General features: G+C 40.0%; 1 protein-coding gene across 3 annotated transcripts in view; it reads left to right on the top strand.

Annotated features, from left to right (window-relative positions):
• SLC35B3 (solute carrier family 35 member B3) overlaps positions 1–19,287 on the top strand; it is a 93,970-nt gene extending 74,683 nt beyond the window's left edge. For all 3 annotated transcript variants that reach the window (XR_010134177.1, XR_010134176.1, XR_008680456.1), the window contains one exon: positions 18,576–19,287. The gene's annotated coding sequence lies outside the window, so the exon portion shown is untranslated. The remainder of the gene's footprint in view (positions 1–18,575) is intronic.
• Positions 19,288–26,786: the final 7,499 nt, after the last annotated feature.

Genomic DNA, 26,786 nt, shown 5'->3' with positions numbered 1-26,786 from the left:
GTCAAGCCTATAAAAGTGAAAAAAAAATTGTATCATGAGCCCTAATCCAGCCAGAACTCAGATTCAGTCATTATCAAGCTCTTGCCACACTTGCTTCATCTATCCTTTTGTTGCTGTTTGTTCCGTTGTCCCATTGTTCCTCCGTTGTGCATGTTTGCTGTTCGACCGCTCACTGATTCATTGCTTCACTCTACACATATTTGCCAGCATTGTTGACTAGTTGCTGTGAAGCATTTGTACTTCTTTCACCTTAATTACCCACATCATGCAATTGCAAGATGAATGGCTAATCTAGTGGTATCGTCCATGACTTTCTTTTAATATGAAGTCAGAAATGTCAATAGAGGAGACTGCTTTATTTTACTTCTGTGTATGATCTTCATACACCATAGATTTTCTAACCTCTGCCCCTTTACCCATACCATTTCCCTTGCTGGAATTACCTATCCTTGAAAGCCCCCATCTATTAAAATTCTCCCCAATGCCAAAAAGATAATACTATCTTTTCCAAGAAGACTTTTCTGACCACTCCAACCAGAAGAGCTTCCTCTATCTGCTGAAACCCTATTGTTTTCTTAGCATGCAACCTTTCTGCATGCTTGTGAACAGAGCATTCCTTTTACCTGACTGTGAGCTTCTTGAAATTAGCGTCTTGAAAGTCATCACATTCACTTTAGTGTATAGTATACTACTAAATACCATCATAGTTCAGTTCTCGATAAACATTTAAGTGGAGAAGTAAAAATGTGTAAAGCGCACCTTAAGCATATAGTCCTGTGCTAAGCTCTGTATTACCTACTTCTCTTTTGCTCTTTTCTTCCCCCCAAATTTGTTCTAGCCTCCGCAATCAGAATTCATCACAGCCATGGGAGCAGAGCAACCCTTTTATATAAATTTGTGCATCATTAGATTCCTAACCAAATTGATATTTTATATGCATAGAAACTTTTTCCCCTATATGTTAAGGTATTTTAAAGATCATTTTCTTTTACCCCTAGTACTCTGAAAGATAGACTTTTAAAATTATACATTACTTCCATATAAAAGAGATTTGAAATGTCAATTATGATCAATCCATACAGAACCCAGAAATGTCACAGAAATATGGAAAGTGTGAGTATATAAACCCCTAAAGTTCTTCCAACCTAAGAATAATCATTTGATATGCTTGAACCAGACTTGGCATAATCTGATATACAAAAAAGTCACATATTAACCACAGTTAAGAAAACTGATAAAAACATGTAAACATCAGATTCAGCACCAGAATATGGTCTGTAGATGGGACAAATAAATAGGTATAAAATAAAGGCAAACAAAAAGCACTTCAACAACAACTTTATTTAGGCATTGTCTATGTAGCACAGGTAATTTATATTATATATTCCTACATATACCTTCAGAATGGACGCAGAAGATAATAAGATGCTGTATAATTAAAACAGGTACAGTTTTAGGATTTGCTGAGGTATCCTCAGGGCTGTTCTCAACAGATTTTTTTTTTACAATAAATTCTTGTGATTTCAATTGTCTGTCTATAGAGGGAAAATAAACAAACATACATGGATGCCATCACACACCTCAGCAGGAACAATGAACTTCTCAGTTATCCTCCCCCTCCCGCTAAAAACCAATTTAATGCACCACTGGAGGTTGCCTATTAATTGAACTAGAAATAAAGTAGCCTGTGAGGGTTGACCCAAGAAAAAACACTTTGTGTGTGTGTGTGCACATGTGTGTGTGTCTATAAACATATATAAGTGAGTGTATATATATACACATACACATCTGTGTGTGTATAATATTTCACCCACAAAGTAAACAAGCAACACTAGTACATCATTTTCTAATTACAGGGCTGTTTCGTAAACTGTAAATGCTAACATGGGAGAGGTAAATCATAGCAATTTAATTAATAAAACAGTTTAGACACTTAAACCCATATGTGTACCCCTGGGGGCAACACATCAATAAGAGAACCTTGCAGGCATATTTTAGAAATTTTATGCAATCATTTGCAGTTCTTGTAGTCAATAATTATTACAAACTGCATTAACTCTTCTCTTGCCATACCCAAGGACTGAATTTGCATTTGTTAAATGTTCTTTCCACTTTAGATAGCCTCTTAGGGTTGCTAGGAGTGGAGGCGCACAGGGTTGCTTTCCCTGAATTAGCAGGACTAAATGAGGTGAGGGAGCCCCCATTTAGCCAAACAGCAAAATATGGGAAATGAGAATCTGGGGAAGGCAGGGGAAGGATTCTCCCTGTCCTTTCATTAAAGGGGAGTTTAGAAGATAACCAGTGTCAGAGAACGGACATTCAGCACTTGAATTCATGTATTTTTAGATCTTCTTTCTATTTTGACCTTTAAGTTTAGACCTGCAGAACCTTCACACATTGCTGGTGGGAATGTAAAATGGTGCGATCACTGTAGAAAACAGTTTAGTAGTTTTAAAAAGTTAAATATAAATGTACTATATTCACTTCTATGTATCTACCCAAGAGAAATAAAAATGTAAGTCCACCCAGAAACTTGTCCACAAATGTTCATAGTGACATTATTCATAATAGCTAAAAAGTGGACACAACCAACTGTCCATCCATTGTCGAATGGATGAACAAACTGTGGTATATCCATACAGTGGAATACAGTTCCTCAGTACAAAGGAACACATACTGATACGTACTTCAGTGTAGATGGATCTTTAAAACATTATGTTAACGAAATAAGTCAGATACAAAAGGCCACATACTGCATAATCCATTTATATGAAGTGTCCAGAAAAAGCAAAGTCATAGAGACAGAGAGTAGTAGATTAATGGTGCCCAGAGCTGGGGATAGGAACTGGGGTTAACTGTAAATAGGCATGAGGGAGCTTCCTAGGGTGATGTAAATGTTCTGAAACTGCGTTGTGGTGATGGTTGCACAGCTTCGTAAATTTACTAAAACTTATTTAATTGTATTCTTAAAATGGATGAATTTTTATTTTTAAAAATTTGTATTTACTTATTTATTTTTAGAGACAAGGTCTCACTCTGTCACCCAGGCTGGAGTACAGTGGTGGGATCATAGCTCATTGCAGCTCCAACTACTGGGCTCAAGCAATCCTCTTACCTCAGCCTCTTGAAAGTAGCTGGGACTTTAGGTGCACGCCACCACGCCTGGCTATTTAAAAAAAAATTATATATATATATATATGTAGAGAGAGAGAGAGAGAGAGAGTGAGAGAGAGAGACAGTAAAGACAGGCTTTTGCTTTTTTGCCCAAGCTGGTCTTAAACTTTGGCCTCAAGTAATCCCCCTGCCTTGGCCTCCCAAAGTGGTGAGATTACAGGCATGAGCCACTGCACCCGGCCAGTGAATTTTATTACATATAACTATTCTTCAATAAAATTGTTTAAAAATTATGCCTATAATTTTATTGATGTTCTTTATTATTCCTGAAAAATGAAAAAAGAATTAATGTTAAATTCTAGCCATATAAGGGAATCAACAGATGAAGTGTTTTGGGACTGTGTTAACACTAAGCCTCCACAAATGTAGGTTTTTTTCTGTGATTGTGGTTATGATTGGTACAGTCTGTGTATACTCAGATCCCCAGTTACCAAAGGGTCATTCTTTTCACTTTTGTTGCTCCCACAAGAGAGAAAATAATAATATCTACCATTTATTGAGTGCTTACTAACTGCTATGCATGCTGTATTGCATTAACTTCCTAGTCAATATAATAATCCATATGTGATATTTTAATATCCCCATTTACATGAGTCAATTAAGGCAGAGAAAAGCTGCATCATCTGCTCCAGGTATGCAGCAAGTGGTGAAGTGGGATTTGGACACAGACAGTCGGCTCCAGGCTGTGCTTTGACCTGCCACCTTCACTGCTCCTTCTAACAGTAGGGGCTGGGTTCTTCCTTCTAGAATCCGAGATTGATCCTCATCTGCTTGTGAGCAGCTTTAAAGGAGGCAAGTGTAGACTAAATAAGCCTCGCTCAAGAGACAGTGTGGAAACACACAAGCCTGCTTGTCAATGTTGGCTGCCTTGGGGAGCCACTCTGCAGAAGAGTGAATGAATGACTATGAACTTCATATCCGCAGGCCTCTCCATTGATTGGCTCGTTATAATTAGCACATATTATTTTTGTAACTAAAGAAAGAAACTAGAAAAGTATTTTTTCTCTGAAAAGGAAGTAAGCAGCTAACAAAGTCATACTTTTTCCAGCTATGGTTGTTTCTAAACTTAACCCAGTTCACCATCTTCAGCAAGAAAAATTGAACAACTGTTTCAATCATGTGGCCTGGCGTTCCTGGAGATTGCAAAAACCTAAAAGAAATCAGACCATGAATAAAAGCACTTAATTTTAATAGAAATGGAAAATTCTCTCTATGCCATGAGCCCTGCATTTCCTTAGCATGTGGCTGCTCTCTGTAACAGACAGCTCAGCGCTGTGCAACTCTCTAAAAGGAGCTGTGCTTCATGGCTACTGAGGGACACCTTTAAAGTTCGGAAGGGTCTTCTGAAAATGCCTGCAAATTTGTATTTTTGCATATAAAGTCTCCATTTACAAGTACATTACAAATGCATTGCAAACATTTATGATTGAATGGAACATATTTTAATCTAAGAGTAATAACATACAATGGTAGTTAGGTTGTCCACAAAGGCTATATAAACTGAAATAAAGAAATACATTGACCATAAAAATGGTGGAGGAGAGTGCTATTTCAATGTTGGCAAATAAAGAAATAGAAAAGAAATTTAAATCAATAAGTATTCTTTTTTTATTATTATTCTACTTTAAGTTCTAGGGTACATGTGCACAACCTGCAGGTTTGTTACATAGGTATACATGTGCCATGCTGGTTTGCTGCACTCAATTACATTAGGTATTTCTCCTAATGCTATCCCTCCCCCAGCCTCCCACCCCTCAACAGGCCCCAGTGTGTGATGCTCCCCACCCTGCGTCCATGTGTTCTCATTGTTCAACTCCTACTTATGAGTGAGAACGTGTGGTATTGGGTTTTCTGTTCCTGTGTTGGTTTCCAGCTTCATCCATGTCTCTGCAAAGGACATGAACTCATCCTTTTTATGGCTGCATAGTATTTCATGGTGTATATGGGCCACATTTTCTTAATCCAGTCTATCATTGATGGACATTTGGGTTGGTTCCAAGTCTTTGCTATTGTGAATAGTGCTGCAGTAAACATACGTGTGCATGTGTCTTTATAGTAGCATGATTTATAATCCTTTGGGTATATACCCAGTAATGGGATCGCTGGGTCAAATAGTATTTCTAGTTCTAGATCCCTGAGGAATTGCCACCCTGTCTTCCACAATGGTTGAACTAGTTTACAGTCCCACCAACAGTGTAAAGGCATTCCTATTTCTCCACATCCTCTCCAGCATCTGTTGTTTCCTGACTTTTTAATTATCGCCATTCTAAATGGCAAGAGATGGTATCTCACTGTGGTTTTGATTCGCATTTCTCTGATGAGCAGTGATGATGAGCATTTTTTCATATGTCTGTTGGCTGCATAAATGTCTTCTTTTGAGAAGTGTCTGTTTATATCCTTTGCCCACTTTTTGATGGGGTTGTTTTTTTCTTGTAAATTTAAGTTCTTTGTAGATTCTGGATATTAGCCCTTTGTCAGATGGGTAGATTCTCCCATTCTGTAGGTTGCCTGTTCACTCTGATGATAGTTTATTTTGCTGTGCAGAAGCTCTTTAGTTTAATTAGATCCCATTTGTCTATTTTGGCTTTTGTTGCCATTGCTTTTTGTGTTTTAGTAATGAAGTCTTTGCCCATGCCTATGTCCTGAATGGTATTGCCTAGGTTTTCTTCCAGGGTTTTTACGGTTTTATGTCTTATATTTAAGTCTTTAATCCAAGATGTAAGGAAGGGATCCAGTTTCTGCTTTCTACATATGGCACGCCAGTTTTCCCAGCACCATTTATTAAATAAGGAATCCTTTCCCCATTGCTTGTTTTTGTCAATAAGTATTCTTTAAATTGGATTGAAGGCTCACAGTTGAGGATCTTGTCATGACCTGAACCTGCTCTACAGTGAGGTGTAATTGGGATGTCCTCTTTGTGACCACACATTCTGACATGTCTCTGATTTTCTCACAGGCACCAAATCTGTTCTTTCCCTCTCAGCCACTTCTTGTTTTTTAACCCTTCTGAACTCCAACTCCATCCATTCATCCATCCATCTTTCATCCATCTATCCTTTTCTGACCCTAGTTGGCTCCTTTTACAGAATGAACCACATTATTTAACTTTTCAGGATGTCCTCACTGACACCCCAAGATTGCTCACCCCATTGTCTTTCTGCTGTGCCCTACACAATATAGGCACTCAATAAGTATTTGCTGACTACTGGCTGATGTCCCACCTTGCACTAGTTGGTGGTGTGGAAAGTCTTAAAACTGGCTTGATTGAATCCAGTAAAGTCTAACATCAGCAGGCACATACTCCAAAATCCTTCCATTCAACTCCAGATGACTTGACGCTGATTTTACAATGAGACTATAACATGTTTATACTAAGCCCTGTCCACCGTTAAAAAATACCAACCCTGGGAGGCAGAGGTGGGTGGATCCCCTGAGGTCAGGAGTTTGAGACCAGCCTGACCAACATGGTGAAACCTCGTCTCTACTAAAAATACAAAAATTAGCCAGACATGGTGGTGCATGCCTGTAGTCCCAGCTACTTGAGAGGCTGAGGCAGGAAAATGGTTTGAACCTGGGAGGTAGAGGTTGCAGTGAGTTCAGACCATGCCATTGCACTCCAACCTGAGTGACAGAGTGAGACTCTGTCTCAAAAAAAACAAAAATAAAACAAAACAAGAAAAACCCTAGGTCCCATCGACCATGTTTTAAACCAGAAATATCTTGAGGTTAGGATCAAGAAAGCCGTATATGTAAAAACTTTCTAGTGGAGCCTCCTGTATAGCCAAGGTACCAAAGCCTGAATCCCATTTTCATATCCCTCACTTTGAGTAGTGAGAGGAGCAAGACAGGTTCCTCCTGTGTTACTGAGATGATAAGAGATACCTGGATTCTTCAAGTTCCCTCTCCCCTCTCCTAAAATGTCTCTTTAGAGCAACAGTAAGTGAACTTATTTTCTGTAAAGGGACAAATAGTAAATATTTTAGGCTTTCAGACCAAGAAGCAATATAATCAACTATTCCAGCAGCTGTTATCTGGTAAATACTTTTTTAATTTAGAAATGTTAAAACCGTTCGGAGCTTGTGGGCCATACAGAAGCAGCCAACAGCCATAGTTTGCCAACCCCTGTTTTGATGTCACTACTGATCTCCTAACTGACAAACCCAAGGGCCTTTTTGAATATTTTATGCACCTTGGCATTTTTTTTTAAATAAAATGGTCTTGCTCTGTCACTCAGGCCAGACTACAGTAGTGCTATCATGGCTCACTGCTACCTCAAACTCCTGGGCTCAAGTGATTCTCACACCTCAGCCTCCTGAGTAGCTGGGGCTACAGGCCTGCACCAGCAAGCCCAGCTAATTTTTGTTTGTAGAGACAGGGGTCTTGCTATGTTGCCCAGGCTGGTCTTAAAACTCCTGGGTTCAAGCAATATTCCCTCCTTGGCTTCCCAAACTGATAGGATTACAGGCGTGAGCCACCACACCCAGCGACCTTGACCATTTTCAAACCCTGATGACATTAATCACCCTTTTCCTCTTAGTGTTTGACTTTCATGTCATTAAACCATCTTGGTCATCCTACCTCTAGCCTATTCCTTCTCTGTCTCATTTACCAGTTCCTATGCTGTACGTGCATGTGTGTGTGTGCGCGCGCGTGTGTGTGTGTGTATACGTCTATTTGTTTGTATCTGTGTCTGCATATGTGTCCCAAGTCGTTGGCCCAAGTTGCTTCTATGGCCCTGTTGTCTATCAAGCTGAAGACATCTTTTTTAAAAAAATCAGCTTGCAGCTCACCCCTGGAGCCTGACAGTGCCGGCCCCAACTGCTCCTCAGATAAACTGCTCTCCTCAAGCTGTGCCTCTCCTGCAAGGAAGAACAGCACTGTCCCTCTGTAGTGTGCACTATAACCTAAGGCTGCTTTGCCCAGCATTTACTGCTCTGCCAAATTGAATCCCGAGGCCATGGGTACACAACCATAGCTGGTGAGAACAGTAGTGGCATCTCCGTCCCCCATGTTGCAAGAGTTTATATTCTTATCAAGGTCAGTTGAATGAACAAAATGTATTTTCCTAATGTGGAAAAACTGACTTAAAATGTGGACTGAGAATAGTTGTCAGTTGCTCAATATATTCAAATCTATATTCAAATGCCATCTCTGCCTTGAACAGTTAGTAGCAGGGACAGCTGTGCCGGGGAAACTACCCTTCCAGCTGGAAGCTGAGCCTCAGAAAGGACTGTAGCCTGATTTTGAAACTACTAAGCATCCTAATGAAGTTGACTTGATTTACATTTTAACAATACCACACAAATGTACTACATGGCACTTTTCCAATAACCACTTCTACATCATTCATTTTGACACCTCCCATTGTATGAAAGGCAGAAGGAATAAAGCAGTATTCTGTGATGAGATGCCTGGGGAGGGGAGCTGGTTTTTCATTTTATTTTCTAATTAGATAATCTTTCGGGATATGCAGAGGTCTCCCAACTGAAATCCCATGATGTTCCTTCCCACTTGCATGAACATGAGGCCTGAGCTCTATCTGTCCACCGGGCCTCCAGGACAGCTGTGCAGTACTTAACACTTAGAATCTGACTCTCTGATCCATTCTGGGGGCCAGGAGTATCCTACTTCCCCTACCACCCAGCAACAGTCAGTCTTGGTTAAATGTATATAAGTTTCGGGATAGTTCCCTTCCTTTAATGGAATGACCTGGTGATGTGGTTTGGCTGTGTTCCCACCCAAATCTCATCGTATAGTTCCCATAATCCCCACGTGTTGTGGGAGGGACTAGGTGGAGACAATTGAATCATGGGGGCAGTTTCCCCCATCCTTTTCTCGTTTTATAAGGGTCTCCTCCCTTCACTGGGCTCTCATTTTTCTCCTTCGTCCTGCCATGTGAAGAAGGACACGTTTGCTTCCCTGTCCACCATGACTGTAAGTTTCCTGAGACTTCCCCAGCCCTGCGGAACTGTGAGTCAATTAAACCTCTTTCCTTTGTAAATTACCCAGTCTCAGGTATGGTCTTATAGCAGTGGAAGAATGGACTAATACACCTGGTCTTCTTGCTTCTTGTCCCTGTGTCCTGGTCAGAAATTGAAGAGCCAATGCTACTTCCCTATTGGCAATATTCGGACCACTTTAAATATGGCCCCTGGGAGGGTTGATCAGAAATTTTCACAAGGCTTGCTGTCCCTAAAGAAGCAGTCCTCTTGGCACTGATGGAGTTTGTGTTAAACTTTGCTAAGAAGGGAATCCTCCTACATTTCTTTACTATTCTCTCTCTAGTCCTTGAGGAAGGTATTACTTATCATGCCTTGGGATATTCCATTTGGATGTTCCTAAGCTTTAAGATTTCAAAAGCCAAGCTCAACATCTTCTGCACACCACAGTCAAGTGTCTGCCTCTAAGAGCTATGAATAGCCCCATTGACAACAGAGGGTTAAATTTTGACTCTTTCTTTGATTCCTTCTTTTCCCTTAAGGATCTGGAAATTTAATATTTGTGCACTGACTCCGTGTTGACTAGCTGGAACCTATATCAGCATTAAAAGGGACTGATACAGTGAGGGCTAGGTCACCTGGTTAATTCCTCATGCAGAGCATCAGTTTCCTCTACAGTATCTGTGGTTAAGTAAATAGTGATTCACCGTGTCCCTACAGTACCTCCAGCAATGAAAAAGACCCTACAGTGTGAGGTGTCACTCAGATTTCTGACAGTACCATCTTCTTTCAAGTCTTTCCTTATGGAAAAAAAGGACATTTTTCTTTCAATAATATTTCTTATGAAAAAAGAATAATATAAAATGGGCCCTGCAATGTGTTATCATTAAATGAACATTAGGGTCAAGGCAAACCCAGGTTCGTATTTTGAAACCCCACAACATAGATATGTCGCTTTTGGCAAAGTCAAATCTTTTTCATCTTTAAAAAAGTAAAATTGCATGGCCTATTTATCTTATTTATTTATTCATTCTTACAACAAGTTTTAATGAATACATAGTATGTGCCAGGCACACTCCTTGATACTGAGGATACAGGAGTAAGCAAAACAGACAAAATCCCTGCCATCATGGAGCTAGCATTCCACTGGGTGGAGAAGGATTCAGAAACAAACCAAATGTAAGAGTAAATTATATACCATGTAGATTAGGGGATACGAGCTACGCAAAAAAAAAAAAAAAAAAAAAAATGGAGCAGGGAAAGAGAATAAGAAATAAGAAATCAATAGTTAAGTAAATATTTAAAGAAGAGGAGTTAAGCTATCAGGATATCTGGAAGAAGAGTGTCTCAGACCAGGGAACAGCAAGCACAAAGGCCCTGAACTTGGAGAGTGCCTGGTATGATGCAGGAATGGCAAAGAGGTCCATATGGCAGGAGCAGACAGAATGAGGATAACAGCAGGAGATGAAGTCAAGGAGGCAACAGCGTTTTTAGCTTCAAATTTGAGAGTTTTGAGCACAGAAGTGACATAATCTGACTTATATTTTAACAAGCTCACTCTGATTGCTGTTCTGGTAAATGGGACAAGGGTAGAATTAGGGAAACCAGTTAAGAAGATATTGCAAAACCCAGGTAAGATATAATAGTTCCTAATATTTTGGCAGTACAACTAAGGTTGGATTCTGAATATATATTTTGAAGATAAAGACAAACAGCTTTGCTGAGGAATTGGATATGGGGTATATTAGTTATCTATTGCTTCATGACAGTTTAGCTCAACACATACTGGATTAAAGCAAACATTTATTATTTCATAGTTCTTGTGGGTCAGAAATTCGAGAGCAGCTTAGGTGGGTAGTTTTGGCTCAGGGTGTCTTATTAGGTTGCAATTAGGATGCTATCAGGGGCTGCTATTATCTGAAGGCTTGACTCGGTCTGCCTTCAGATGGATCATTGCATGGCTGTTGGCAGGAAGCCCCAGTCCCTTGTCACATGAACCTCTCCATTGGGTGCTTGTGTGTCTTCATGATAAGACCACTAACCTCCCCCAGTGTTATGGTGTAATATGTGGGTGTCCCCCAACCCCGAAATTCATATATTGAAACCCCAGCCTCCAATGTGACTGTATTTGGAGATAAGGCCTTTGGGGATGTGATTAAGGTTAGATGAGCTCATAAGAATGGGGTCCTGATCCAATAAGATAAGTGCCTTTAAAGAAGAGACACCAGAGAACTTGTTCTCTTTCTCCACCAGTGAGAAGGTGGCATCTGCAAGCCATGAAGAGAACCCTCACCAGAAACTGATCATGCTTGACCTTGATCTTGGAATCCCAGCCTCCAGAACTGTGAGAAAATTTGTTGTTTAAGCCACCCAGAAGCTTTTATTATGGCAGCCAGAGCATACTAACACAGTCAGAGTGAGAAAAGAGAAACAAAAAGGAAGTCACAGTGTCATTTACAACCTAGTCTTCAAAGTTGTACATCTTCACTTCCATTTTATTTTTTTATTAGAGGCAAGTTAATAAGACCAACTCTCACTCAAGGGGAGTGAAATTAGGCTCCACTATTTGAAGGGAGGAGTATAAAAAATAGTGGGCATATTTTAAGACCACCATATAGGGTATGAAATAAATAGAAGCAAAAACAATCATGCCAAGATTTCTGGACTCAGTAGTTGGAGGAACAGAGCTAGCACTAATGGAAATGTAGGCAACAATGAATGAGTAGCAACGTCAGTTTAGTTTTGTACATGTTAAGTTTGAGTTGCCTAAAACACCTCCAAATGGAGATGTCAAGTAGGCAGTGGAATATGTGAATCTGGAATCAATGAGTAATCTGTACTATAAATACAGATTTGGGAGTTAACGAGCATATAAATTGCATTCGAAGACATGAAGCTTAGTGTGGAAAGAAGAGATGAGGAGGGTAGTAAAAAGGGAAGGGAGGGTAAAAATGAAGGAAGGGGAGAGGAGAGAAGAGCTACGCCTGAGCCCTGGGATATTCTTACATTAAGGGAAAGAAGTATGAGGAGGAACCAGAAAAGGAGTTGTCAGTGGGGTAAGAAGAAAACAAGGAGAGTGATATTTTGAAAGCTGAGTGTAGAAAGTGTTTCAAGGACTACAGAGTGGTCAGCTAATGCCACTGATGATACAGGATGAAGTCTGAAAACTGGCCATTGGATTTAGTAATGTAGAGGTTATCAGTGACCTTAATGAGAACAGCTTTACTAGAATGTTAAAAGGAAAGCATACTTGTGTGAAATTTAAGAGAAAATGAAAAGAGAGGAATCACTGAGGTGATAAAAGCCATCTGGTATATGTTTTCTCAGATTCCCTCTTTACTGAGATTTCCTTGTAGACTGACTAATCATCTCTTAATTGATAAAGCCAAGAGTTTTCTTGAACGTTTTATGCACCTTGATATTTTCACAGCCCTTGACACCATCGATGTACTTTCTTCATCCTGTTCATCAGCTTGTGTATGTGGATGGTGCATGTGTGTATGTGTGTGCGTGTGCTGCATCTACATGTGCACGAATATGTGTGTATCTAGTCCCATCTGCTGATCTGAGCTGCTTCTGTGACCACGCTTTCTGTCTGTCAAGCTTGGGATCCACTTATTTTATTTCTCTCTTTTTTTTTAATTCTTTTTTTTATATATATACTTTAAGTTCTAGGGTACATGTGCACAACGTGCAGGTTTGTTACATAGGTATACATGTGCCATGTTGGTTTGCTGCACCCATTAACTCATCATTTACATTAGGTATTTCCCTTAATGCTATCCCTCCCCCCACCCCCAACTCCATGACAGGCCCCGGTGTGTGATGTTGCCTGCCCTGTGTCCAAGTGTTCTCATTGTTCAATTCCCACCTATGAGTGAGAACATGCGGTGTTTGGTTTTCTGTTCTTGCAATAGTTTGCTCGGAATGATGGTTTCTAGCTTCATCCATGTCCTACAAAGGACAGGAACTCATACTTTTTGGGATCTACTTATTTTCTTAACCCAACTGCAGCTCACCACTGGAGCCTCTTTTAAAGAGTTTCAGTTGTAAAGAGAAGCAGAGGAGTGGGACAGTAGCTGGGAAAAGTGGAGTCAAGGCAAAGTTCCTTTCAGATGGGAGAAATACTGAAGGTTTGAATATAGATACATTATAGAGGATTAATGCAGTAGAGAAAATAATAGTGCATGGAAGAGAGAAGGGGGCATCAATTGTCATGATGACTACATTAAATGAGATAATATTAGCCTTCATTTAAACCCCATGTGTTAGACATTATATAAAATACTCTAGGTACATTATCCTATTTCATTCTACCTGAAGTCCTATGAGGTAAAGCATTATTATACTCATGTTATGGATGCTGATTCCAAGGCTAGTCAAGTAATGTGCCCAAGGTCACCCAGATAATGAACAGTAAAGCTGATGCTCTTGTCTACCTGATGCCACACTCTACACAGTGCCTGCCATGGACAAAAATGCGATGAAAATCTTTTTGTTTGCTTCATTTATCTTTCCTTCCTAGGTAGCTATTACAGTGTGGTGCATAGAGTAAATGCCCAATAAATGGGTGCTAGGTGTATTAGTTCATTTTCACGCTGCTATAAAGAACTGCTTGAGACTGAGTAATTTATAAAGGAAAGAGGTTTGATTGACTCACAGTTCCCTATGGCTGGAAGACCTCAGAAAACTTACAATCATGGCAGAAGGCACCTCTTCACAAGGCAGCAGGAGAGAGAATGAGAACCAAGTGGAAGGGGGAAGCCCCTTATAAAACCATCAGATCTCATGAGAACCTACTCACTATCATGAGAACAGCATGGGGGAACCGCCCCATGATTCAGTTGCCTCCCACCTCCCAAAACATGTGGGGGTTATGGGAACTACAATTCAAGATGAGATTTGGACTTGGGTGGGGACACAGCCAAACTATATCATTCCACCTCTGGCCCCTCCCAACTCTCATGTCCTCACATTTCAAAACACAATCATGCCTTTCCAAACACAATCATGCCTTTCCAACAGTCCCCCAAATCTCAACTCATTCCAGCATTAACCCAAAAGTCCAAGTCCAAGGTCTCATCTGAGACAAGGCAAGACCCTTTGGCCTATGAGTCTGTAAAATCAAAAGCAAATTAGTTAGTTCTGAGATACAATGGAGGTACAGGCATTGGGTAAACACACCTGTTCTAAATGGAAGAGATTGGCTGAAACAAAGAGGCTACAGGCCCCACGCAAGTCTGAAATCCAACTAGGCAGTAATTAAATCTTAAAACTCCAAAATAATCTCCTTTGACTCCATGTCTCACATCCAGACCACACTGAAGCAAGATGTGGGCTCCCTGGCCTTGGGTAGCTCCACCCCTGTGGCTTTTCAGGGTAAAGTCCCCCTTCCAGCTGCTTTCACAGGCTGACATTGAGTGCCTGTGGCTTTTCCAGGTGCCCAGTGCACGCTGTTGGTGGATCTACCATTCTGGAGTCTGGAGGATGGTGGCCCTATTCTCACAGTCCCATTAGGCAGTGCCCCAGTGGGGACTCTGTGTCCCCACATAACCCCACATTTCCCTTCCACACTGCCCTAGCAGAGGTTCTCCATGAGGGCCCCACTCTTGCAGCAAATTTCTGCCTAGACATCCAGGCATTTCCATACATCCTCCGAAATCTAGTTGGAGGTTCCTAATCCTCAATTCTTCACTTCTGTGCACCCACAGGCTCAACACCATGTGGAAGCTGCCAAGGCCTGCGGCTTGTACCCTCTGAAGCCACAGCCCAAGCTGTACCTTGGCCCCTTTTAACCATGGCTAGAGCAGCTGGGACACACGGTACCAAAGCCTTAGATTGCACACAGAAGGGGAACCCTGGGCCCAGCCCAGGAAAACATATTTTCCGCCTAGGTCACCAGGCCTATAATGGGAGGAGCTGCTGCAAAGGTCTCTGACATGCCCTGGAGACATTTTCCCCATTGTCTCGGTGATTTACATTTGGCTCCTCATTACTTATGCAAATTTTTGCAGCTGGCTTGAATTTCTCCTCAGAAAATGGGTTTTTCTTTTCTATTGCATCCTCAGCCTGCAAATTTTCCAAATTTTTAGGCTCTGCTTCCTTTTTAAACGTAAGTTCCAATTCCAAACCATATCTTTGTGAATACACAAAACTGAATGCTTTTAACCGCACCCAAGTCACATCTTGAGCACTTTCCTGCTTAGAAATTTCTTCCACTAGATACCCTAAATCATCTCTCTCAAATTCAAAGTTCTACAAATCTCTAGGGCAAGGGCAAAATGCCACCAGTCTCTTTGCTAAAACATAGCAAGAGTCACCTTTATTCCAGTTCCCAAAAAGTTCTCCATCTCTACTGGAGACCATCTCAGCCTAGACTTCATTGTCCATATCACTATTAGCATTTTAGTCAAAGCCATTCAAGAAGTCTCTAGGAAGTTCCAAACTTTCCCACATCTTCCTGTCTTCTTCTGAGCCCTCTAAACTGTTCCAACCTCTGCCTGTTACCCAGTTCCAAAGTCGCTTCCGCATTTTTGGGTATCTTTACAGCAGTGCCCCACTACCCAGTACCAATTTACTGTATTAACTCATATTCATGCTGCTATAAAGAACTGCCTGAGACTGGGTAATTTATAAAGGAAAGAGGCCGCTGAAAACTTACAATCATGGCAGAAGGTACCTCTTCACAGGGTGGCAGGAGAGAAAACAAGAATCAAGCAAAGGGGTAAGCCCCTTATAAAACCATCAGATCTCAAGAGAACTTACTCACTATCATGAGAATAGCATGGGGGAACCGCCCCCATGATTCAATTACCTCCCACCAGGTCCCTCCCACAACACATGGGGATATGGGAACTACAACTGAAGATGACATTGGGTGGGGAAACAGCCAAACCATATCATTAAGTACTTTTTTTAATGAAAATGAAAATGTATTTAGAAAATGAGTATAAATATTGAACTATTTTTATGCAGTCCTTGAAAGATACCCTGCTATTCAAGAGTTGCCCCTAAATTATATCTTTCTTGTAAACAATTAAAATAATTCAGAAACTTCAATAAAATTAAGTGGATTCCTTAATGTATATTTTCATATTCAACAGTCACGCAATTCAACTTTTAGAATGAAATTTCTAACATTGGTATGACAAGTAATTATTTCTCTAGAACCACTGGGCATCAGAGAATCCGGTTGATTGAATAATACAAATGACAATTTTATACCATCTGAAGATTACCAATTTAAAAAAATCAAAAATCTCTCCTTAGCACCAAAACTTGCCCTAAGATCTTGCTTTGCTGCCTGTCAATGAAGTATTTCATGGTTTGTTCATGCCTCAGGGCTGAGGTTATGAAAATGAATTATCATCACGTGTTTCAATGGAAAAGCAGCCAGGCTGTTTAACCTTCCTAGTTTTCTGAATTCTGAATCAGTGGAATTCTGAATTAATGTCAGAAGAAAGTTTTATTAGGAAACAAAGACAGGAAACCAAAGTAGCCTGGAAGTGCCTTTAAAGGATACCACACACCATTCTGAGTAGACTTGAGCAAACCCAGGGAATAAAAAACATGTATCCAAAGAGCAGCAGGATCTCCCAAGAGCAGCTGGTTCTTCCTGGACCAATATTTCTGCCAAGAACCCCACCTTGGATGTCCTGAATGTTGGATGGTTTTGCATCAAGCCACAATCTCTTGTAATCTTACCAATAATAATACTGATAATCATAACTTCTGTGGCGTCTCATTTGAGCCCATTGTGGCAATAGAATGTCTATGTGTATAGTTAAGCATTTTTACAGCAATGCTCTGTTGATAAGCACCATCCATTCCAACAGTCCTGATCCATTCAACAACAAGTACCATTCTGCTGAAATATTTCCTTCTTTGTCTCAGCCCAAAGGCAACTATGCTGGAAAAGTCTGAGCCAAATTTCTTGAACTACATTTGAGTTATACATGAATGTTGGGAAAAAAACTACACTTTTCCTGTACTTAAAAATTGTTCAGAATTATTCATTTCTTTTCATCTATGGCATTATAAGGTAGTGGCACACTTGATGGCATTTCATTTTTTTCCTAATGTTTCCTTGGCTTTATAAGTTCACTATTTTAAAAAAATTTGAAATATATGCTAAGCTGTTCAATACAGCTAATTTTAATGATATTCAAGAGATTTTTCTTCAGTTCCCTAGCCGATGTCCATGCTCCTCAATGAGGAAGGAAAAATCAATTCAATTATCAAAGCACGGTTAATTGCTTTCAAGATTAGGGTGATTTAAAGAGCAGCAAACTATTTTATCTGTACTCAGCAGTTTTGGCTAAGAATACTCTCCTAAGCGCACTGGAAGAGAAGTTTAAGATTCCATGAGTTCACATGTGACATCCTTCCCAGCTCTTCCCTTGCTTGTCATTAATAGAGCTAATGGCAGGGGCTCTTATACCAAAGAGCCACAGCACGGGGACATTATTTTCAACTAGTAGTATCTGTTTTGTCTCTCAAAAGACAGATATTTTTAGGTCTTGATGCTTGGCAGTCCCAATTTGAATATTTAGTCAAAGTAGTGTTGTGAACATGCATAGAATAGAGAGAAAGCTTCTTTATCCACTTTATATATTCGCTGTGGACCAGAGGTCTTTTACTTCTAGTGTCACTTGAGTTTAGTTCGATTTTTGCAGCTTGTATCATGTTGGCAGAACCTTCTAGAAGCTATGATATGAAGATAGTAAAATGTGGCTTCTGCTCTTTGGGAACTTACAGTCCAGAAAGGAGGGTAGACAGAAGCACAGATCATTTCATCTTCAGGGTAAAACGCAGTTAGGGCCCATGGAAGGCTCAACCAGAAATGTTTCCTGGGCAGCTGTGCCTGCTCTGAGGAGAGAAGGGTGGTGTGAAGGTCGCCAGGGGAAGGGAAATTATCTTCCAGGTGGAGGTAGACATGTGAGCAAAGACAAAGAGACGTGAATCAGCTGGGTGTGCACAGGAAACACTCTGGTATTATTAGGGCATGAGCTACAAGTGACAGAGGGGTGGGAAGTGAGGAGAGGAAGCTCTTAAGCTGAACATCAAGCATCATCCTGCAGGCCATGGAGAACCATGAGAAAGCTTTAAATGGGGATGTAAAATGTATGTAGAACATGGTTTAAATTTCAACATCTTTTGATGGTTAAAAACATATATGGATCACAGAAAATTAGGAAAATACAGAAAATTATAGAAAAGAATGTGTAATCTCACCACCTAAAGACAACCAGCACTAACACTACCACTGTGCTGTTTTTCCTAACAATTTTCCATATGCATGTGTGTGCGGGTATATATATAATGCATATGTATGTATATGTAATATATATAATACATGTATATGTGGTAGTGATTTTCCTAACAATCTCTCATTGTATAAACATATATATAATGCACATGTATATGTAAATTAACGACATGAAAAATGTATTTTCTTAACAGATGATCTGTGGAAGGGAGAGAGCAGTATGCTGGAGGGGATGATTTGGCAAGTCCGCTGAAGAACACAAGCCTCGACTGCTCCCCAGCGTGGAAGAAGGAAGGCGATAAATACTGTAACGGAGGACGAGGAAGGAGCACTGAGTTCTATGTGGAAAGAAAGGGTCAGAAAGAGGAAAACGCCTATTCACATGCATGGCGTTTAACAGATTTATTAGGTTGTTTGCTGTGTGATGTAAATCTCCTCCTCTCTCTCCTTGAAATTTCTTGAGTGAATTCTACATTGTTCATTCATTCATGTTTATGTGCCAGCAAGCTTTGGGAGCACTGTAAAAATAAAAAAGGTTAGACCACTGTTAGACATCTGGGAAACATCTATGTTAGAGAAGGACTATATATTAATTTATCTCATTTATGGGAGGGAAATACTATGATTATTGAAGGTACATCTCTTTCTTTATGGATGGAGTACATCTTATTTTTCTAAAATTTGTATTTGAACCTATTTATTTCTAATTGTCAAAAATGTGAAGTAAGAAACTTAAAAACTTTTTAGTTTCTCTTGTCCCACCATTTTATGTACTTCCACGTTGTCAAATAATTTGGAATTTTAGACTTAGATAATTTTCTAATGTATATTATAGATCTTCTATTTCAATAATTAGTTTATATTTTAATTAAATTGTATAACTGCATTAAAATATACTTAACTATGTTTTTCTAGTTTTATTATTTGGTTTTTCATTTAGGAAATATTTATGTTTGTGTGTGTGTACATATAGTTGCCCTTCTAGAATTCTTTAGTTTGATTGCATCTCTATTGACTAGATAATGGTACATGTCTTATTTATTTATTTATTTTTAAGACAGTCTCATTCTGTCACCCAGGCTGGAGTGCAGTGGCGCAATCTCAGCTCACTATGGCCTCCATCTCCTGGGTTCAAGTGATTCTCCTGCCTCAGCCTCTTGAGTAGCTGGGACTACAGGCATACGCCAGCACGCCCAGCTAATTTTTGCATTTTTAGTAGAGATGGGTTTTCACCATGTTGGCCAGGCTGGTCTGGAACTCCTGACCTCAGGAGATCCGTCTGCCTCGGACTCCCAAAGTGCTGGAATTATAGGTGTGAGCCACCACACCTGGCCAGTATATGTATTTGGGTAAAATTTTTTCAGAAAGAGTAAATGAACCATGATAACTGATCTTTACTTAGCACTTCCCATGTGCCAGTCTTTATTCTTTATCCGTATTAACTCAGTTAATCTAGACAACAACCCCATGAGTAAGTTACCACTACCCAGTAGTGGGTCTTGGGATGTGTTGAAGGAAGGATGACTAGGTATATGGAGATCAATCAGGAGGCGATTACAAGAAACCTGATGAGGGACAAGGGAGGCCTCAGTGAGAAAGAGACAGATGTGAGAAATGTCATGGAACTGAAAATGAAACAAATTATGGGCTGATTAGATATGAAAGCAAGAATAGTGAGCAGGGGCCAGCTGACACGGTTGGCCAGGGACTCTTGAGGTTTTAGCACTGATAGAACCACTCCTGGGAAACCTTTCAATCCCAGACAAAACAGGATGGTTGGTCACTCTAGGAGGCAGTGACAGTCCTGAGATTTCAATTCTGGGTAGCTCAAAGAATTATGGTGTCTTTAACAAAAACACGATGCGCCGGTGGAAAGACGCCTACAGGAGAAAAATAACCAGTTAGGTTTGGCATGTTAAGTGTGGGGCTCCTGTGGGGCAGCTGGCCGTGGGACCCAGGCTCATAGCAGACTCGGTCAGAATAAGAGTCACAGGTGGGGGGCTGCTCACCTGGAGGCAGCTGACGTTCTGATATTAGGTAAACTTTCCCAGGGAGAGAGTTCAGAGAGAACAGTAATAAGAAAAACAACGGGTCCTTGAGTGGCTCTATTTAAGGGACAACCACTATCATCTATTTTATGCAAACAAGAAAGCGATGACACAAAAAAGCTAAGTAACTCACCTAAAACCCCACAGCTATCAAGTGGCAAAGCTGAGATTTGAGCCGTCATTATGATGACAAAATGCACATACTTAACTGTTTCACTGGACTCTGTGGTATAACTTAAGAATGCTTACATACTCAAGAAGACTTTTACTGTGACCACCACTTTTAAACAATAAAAGTAGGCAAGATCAAGAGGAAAACTGAAAAGTTTTCATTGAATTTGTCAATTAGGAAGTCATTGAAAGCTAGAACTATTTTCAGAGGAATCATGGAGGTAGAACCAGGTTAGAATTGGTTGAAGATGAGAGGGAACTACTAATTGGAGTATGTTCTAGGTTCAAAGAAAAAAGTGTGTTTAGATATATAAACATCTACCTATCTCTGCCTAAATATATATATATATATATATATATATATATATATATATATATATATATATATATATATGAGTGTGTGGGCATGTGGCACATAGCTGGCCCCTTTCCTATGAAGAGATTGAGACTGAAAGGCATCGGTATATGAGAGGAGACAGCCTAGCATGTTTATAGGCAGAAAGGACCATAAGAAAGCGAAAGAGAAAAGTAAATAATTGAGGATCTAAGTCCGAGGGAAATCAGAAAGTAGTGGAATCAAGAGCATAAAGAGAAAAACTGGCCTTAAATAACAGGTTGGTGCAAAAGTAATTGCGGATTTGCCATTACTTTTAAGACATTTTTCCCCTGAGCCTGGAAAGAAGTGGTTAAGGTGGGCCCAGGTGGAGTCTACAGCTGGGGTTGACCAGAAGCTGAGTGAACACCGCACTGCATGGGCACCAAGTTTGTTGCAAATAAGAGACATAGGGGTTGGATGAGGGCTTCCGGGGGGTCCTGAATGCTTGGAAGACATTCTGGGAAGAATGGGAGGTGCTGCAACATAGACAAGAAAAAGATGACCAAGTTGTACTGCAGACTTAGCTGAGACCAGAGAACAGGCATTTGGAGGGAATTATTTTCAGTGGGGGTTTGCACTTCTGTTATCATACTAATATTTGTGAAATAGTATTATGTGTGCAGCTTGGAGCTAAGTGGTCTTTCAGCAACATTACACTTGACAACTCCATGAGGCATGAGTTATTACTTCCATTTTGAAGATTCAGGAAACTGAGGCACAGAAATTTTTAAATGAATGTACTGTATATCTACAGTTAGTAAGAATAGGAGTAAGAAAGTCAACCATAGAACTTAATATTCCCCTTAGTGCCTGTGCCTGAAGGAGGCTAAAATCAAAAAGCATTAAATTAAGAATAAATTATAGTTTAGTAGATTTATCAGAACAAACTGTTAGGAAACGTCGGCTGGAAAGAATGCAACATGATATGCTAAGTAATAAGGACCATCATGAGTCTTTTCTAACAGAAGCTTCAGGATTTAAATCTAAGGGACTGAGCCACACATGATGACAGGTTTTTACAGAATCACTTACACAAGCATCATGTAGGCATGCGATCCAAGACCCTGCCCACACTGGCCTCGACACCTTGCCAGCCTCATCAAGCACTACTGATCTGCTCATGAACACACGTTAGCCAAAATCCTGGGGAACACCAACAGCTAAGGGTGCAATCCTCAAGGAAGAGTCCATGTAATATTTAGAACGCATTTCTGGTTATTCATGTGGGCCATTTGGCCATCAGAACTGGATAATCGGGGGATTGTTTAATGAGGCTTCTTGGTAGTTGCGGCCTTCTCTGTGCCCCTTCAGTATCTTGCACATTTGCTGTTTCAGATCCCATCACATTTTCTTACAGTTGTTGGTTTGCACACAGTTCTCCCCAACTCACAGAGAATAGACAAAATACGATGATATCCACAGAACTATCAGACTATCGGCTACATACTAGGTGATTTGTATGTATTTAAAGAATGAGTAAATGAAGAAAAGAATGAATGGGCAAGCCAATTTTAGGTTTCATTTGAATGAAACATGGTTGCACAGGTGACGGTCAGCATACACTGATGACTACTTTCAGTTAATGGGATTTTTAAAATGTAGCACAGTGTATAAAGCAGCTTCAAATTTAATGTTGATGAAGAGGTTACCAAGTAGAGGTTCTGATAGGCTTGCAGTAAAGAAGAGTTAATTCTTTATTCCATCATTTGAGATCCTGCAAGATTTAATCCCAAACTACCTTTTTTATGATATTTCTCTATATTTTCCTTAAAATGCCCATCATTTCAAACAACTCTTCACTGATCCTTGTTTAAATTCCTACCTATGTTCTTCCTACCACCTGAATTGACTTTCCTTTCTTCATTTGCAATTTAAAATCTTCCCAAGCTCCAAGCTAAGCTCCCATCTGCTTCTTGACAGCATGTAACACTATTGTGGTTAGAAAAAATCTCCCCTTTTCCTTTTTTTTTAAAATGATTTCCATTTTTATTTTAGATTCAGGGTGTACACATGCAGGTTTGTTACATGGGTATACCGCATGACACTGAGGTTTGGGGCACGAGTGATCCCATCACCCAGAGAGTGAGCACAGGATCCAATAGGTAGTTTTTCAGCCCTTGCCCCTCCCTTCCCCTCTCACCCCTCTAGTTAGGAGTCACCAGTTCCTATTGTTGCTATCTTTTTGTCCACAATTACCCAATGTCTGGCTCCCACTTATAAGTGAGAACTAACCCTTAACATCCTCCACTTATTGCAGTTAGAAATCTCATTGTGACGTCCACAAAGCAAGTGAATATTTGAATAGTGGCTCAATCATTAACTAATTTTGTGACCTTAGAAAAGTTACTTAGCCTTTCTGAGCCTCATAATCTTCATCTGCAAATGGAAAAATAATAATTCCTGCCTCTCGTTGTTACTATGAACACTGTAATATTGAATATAATTAAATACTCTTCCTCATCCTCCTTATAATTGCTTGTGTTTGGGTAAGCTTGTCTACTAGACACAAGTTCCTCGAAGGCAGAAGTACTCTTCAATGAATCTTTACAATACTCCAAGCACACAATGCTCAATAAAAATTAAAATGAATATGTAATCTGTCTGTGTCCTTTCTATGCAAATAGAGACTGCGAAGATAATTAGAAACAGGGTTTTTTTCCCCTTAGTTATGTTAGCTGTTTTCTCCTATACACTTGCTCTTATTTCATTTTTTATTAAAGACCTAAATAAAAAAAGCCAGATTGTGTTTAGTCAGTCACTAATCCTAGATTAGTAGTAATTTTAGTTATGAGATTTTTATTGAGTATATCCCCCAACACTGATATAATTATAAAATGGCTGCACATGCATGTCAGTACATATTTTACATATACATGTAAAGAACTTAGAACAGTGCCTAGTATATAGTAACTGATTGATCAAAGTTAGCTATTATTATAATTATTAGTGCAGAAAACAATGATTAGGAATATTTGGGTGTTTCTTCTGTTGCAAGCAACAGAAATTAACTGTCAACCTTTAACAAGAAAAAAGGTCCCATGAAATGGTTCCTTATCATTTACAGAATTAGAGGAAGAACTGAAAAATTATGAAAAGCATAGAACATTGCTGGAGGGCATTGCTATTGGATGACAAGCACCAATCTCTTTCCAGAAACAATCTTTGGTCAAGATTTTTATTTTACTGGAAAAGAGAAACGGACTTCAGATGGATTTTGGACCACCCCAGAGGAGCATGGGCTAATGACTGGCAGCCCTTCTGAGCCAAATACTAGGACCGGCAATGGGCAAGCAGAAGGAACATATGTTCCATACAAAACTTAAACAGGAAACAACTCATCATTATGTCATGCTCAGCTTTGTGAATTTTTCGAGACTCTATTTGTGTTTTTTTAATTTTATCATTTGCCAATTTACGGGACTCAATATGTGGGGAATTGTAGACTACAAATATGGGCTTTGTTCTAATTAGGAATTTTGTTAAATGTTATTTAAGCAAAGGAAAAGATAACCCTAAAGCTCCAAGCCATTCCCTATAGGTTATTAAGCAAATATGGAGATGTACAACTAACCTCATAAATACATTATTGTTGTTCTCTGCATTTGATAATTCGATTTTTATTGATTATTATCTGTGGCACAAAGGTTTTGAGGAAAAATCTGTTCACTGATAGGCAAATACATAGCATGCTTCCTATCAGGTTCATTCATTCATTCAATACATATTACAAGCCCTGGCCTGGAGGTAGGTAGACAAAGGTAAACAAAGCTCACAGACCAATGCTGGAGAGGAAACACACTCATCATCACACAGGTAAGTATATGGCTACAGATGAGGACAAATTCTATGAAAAAAAATTCCTATGAAAAATATAATTGGAAATTCTCCTTTATATTGGGTAATCAAAAAAGGCTTTTCTGAATAAGTGAGAGATGATAATAATGATGGTGAAGATGAAGATATGGAGTCCAGATACATTGCAGGAGATAGAATCTACAGGACTTCACGCAACCTGATTGAGAAAAGGTGAGTCCCAGGTTCCTGGCATGAGAAACCAGGTAAATGGGGATGCCACTTACTGAGATGTGGTCACTGGAGTAGCAGTAAATCCAGAGGGGATGGTGAAGCGTTAAAGTTGTTAAATTTGAGCTGCTACATGATATTCAAGTGGAAATATCAGGAAATTCAGCAGGAAGATACAGTGGTGTGAGCATAAAAGAGCCAGGGATGAAGATATACTTTTGGATGTTGTTATATACAGATGTTAATTGAAGTTGTGGACAAGGGCAAAATTGCTGAACAAGAACATGGGCAATGAGATGAAGTGGAAGCTCAGGGCACAGCACTGGAAATTCCAACTTTCGGTAATGAATAGGCAGGAGAAACCCCAGGAAGAGACAGAGAAAGAGTGTCCCAAGACATGTGGAGAGAAGAAAGTGGCATATACATGATCAGAAATGAGAAACATCACAGGAGATGCATGTAAAGTTATCTGGAAATTCAGAGGAGAGAAATTATGTCCAATCATGGAACCAGCTTTAGACAAATCAGTTTTCAAGTGCAACTACATTTTCCAGCCCATTCTGGTTAGAAACCAGCTCCACTGAAATATAAACTTGTAATAACTTGCTTTTTCAGAACATGTTGGTGGCATTGTCAGTCTTGGAAAACAAGAGGACGAGACAACACCTCTGGAAGACAAAGAATCAGAAAGCTCTCCTAACTCTTTTAATGACATGATTGTGGGAACTGACTTGTGTTGGGAAGCAGCTGGGAAAGTTAAACCATCTCTGTAAAAAGGTGTCTTTCTGTATTGGGCTTGCACCAAGCCTTTTCTCACCTCTCTTGAGTGACAACATAATGTGCCATGATGTTGTCTTAAAATCGAGACTCTCAAAAGGCTGTGGCCCCTGTGCAAACGGAGAATGGTTTCTATTATCTGCGGCTTAGACATCAACGAAGAGATTTCACATGAGCTATAATTGGAATCGTGGATAGGCTGGGACCTGCAGAGACAGGAGTGAGACAAAAACAGACAAAGACGTCTGCAAGGTGTTTGCATGTGCAAACACGTATGTGTGGAAAGGCAGAGGACAATCCCAGAGGAGAGGGAGCTGCTTATAGTGGCCAGAGCATCAGTGGCCTGAATGAGGGCAGACTGAGATAAGGCAGCGGAAGTCATATAAACCCGGGCCATGAACAATATTAAATTCCAGTCCAAGAATGTTGTCAACGGGAGAGAATATTCTTTGTGGAGGGCTGAGCTGGGGAACTGTGTGTGTGTCTGTGTGTGTGCGTGTGTGTGTGTGTAACTGATCTGCATTTTATTGTTCTCTGTTCCTACTTCTTGATAGGGAGAAAGAAAAGTAAATCCTCAAGAAAAATAATGTCTGAGAATAATGCTCTCTTGTCCCAAAAAGGCTAGTGATGATGGAGGAGGAAGAAGACCTGCAAAGCAACAAAGAGCTGGTAGCAGAGGGAGGTAGTCAGCAGGAAAATCTTCACTTGCCAAATCCTCACGCCAGCAACTGCAGGCTGGAGTCATTCCCCAAATCTAATGAGTTGACGCCTGAGACCTCTGGACCCAGAAAGAATGAAACAAACCTCTGTTCTTCCATAGGACATTTGCTCTTACTTTGCTCTTCAGAGCAGTTGCCTGCCTTTTGTTTCCAGTCTCCTTCTGTCCCTTCCCCAAGTCCTCAGGGAATATTTTTGAGTTGAAAAAATGACATGATTAAGCTGAGTTATAGAAGAATGGCCAAGTAGCGGGTCTTGGGATGGGCTGAAGGAAGGGTAACGAGGTATATGGA

Source organism: Gorilla gorilla, chromosome 5 (assembly GCF_029281585.2).
Source record: "Gorilla gorilla gorilla isolate KB3781 chromosome 5, NHGRI_mGorGor1-v2.1_pri, whole genome shotgun sequence".
NCBI classification, from domain to species: domain Eukaryota; kingdom Metazoa; phylum Chordata; class Mammalia; order Primates; family Hominidae; genus Gorilla; species Gorilla gorilla.
This window is presented reverse-complemented; position numbering and strand designations above follow the sequence as displayed.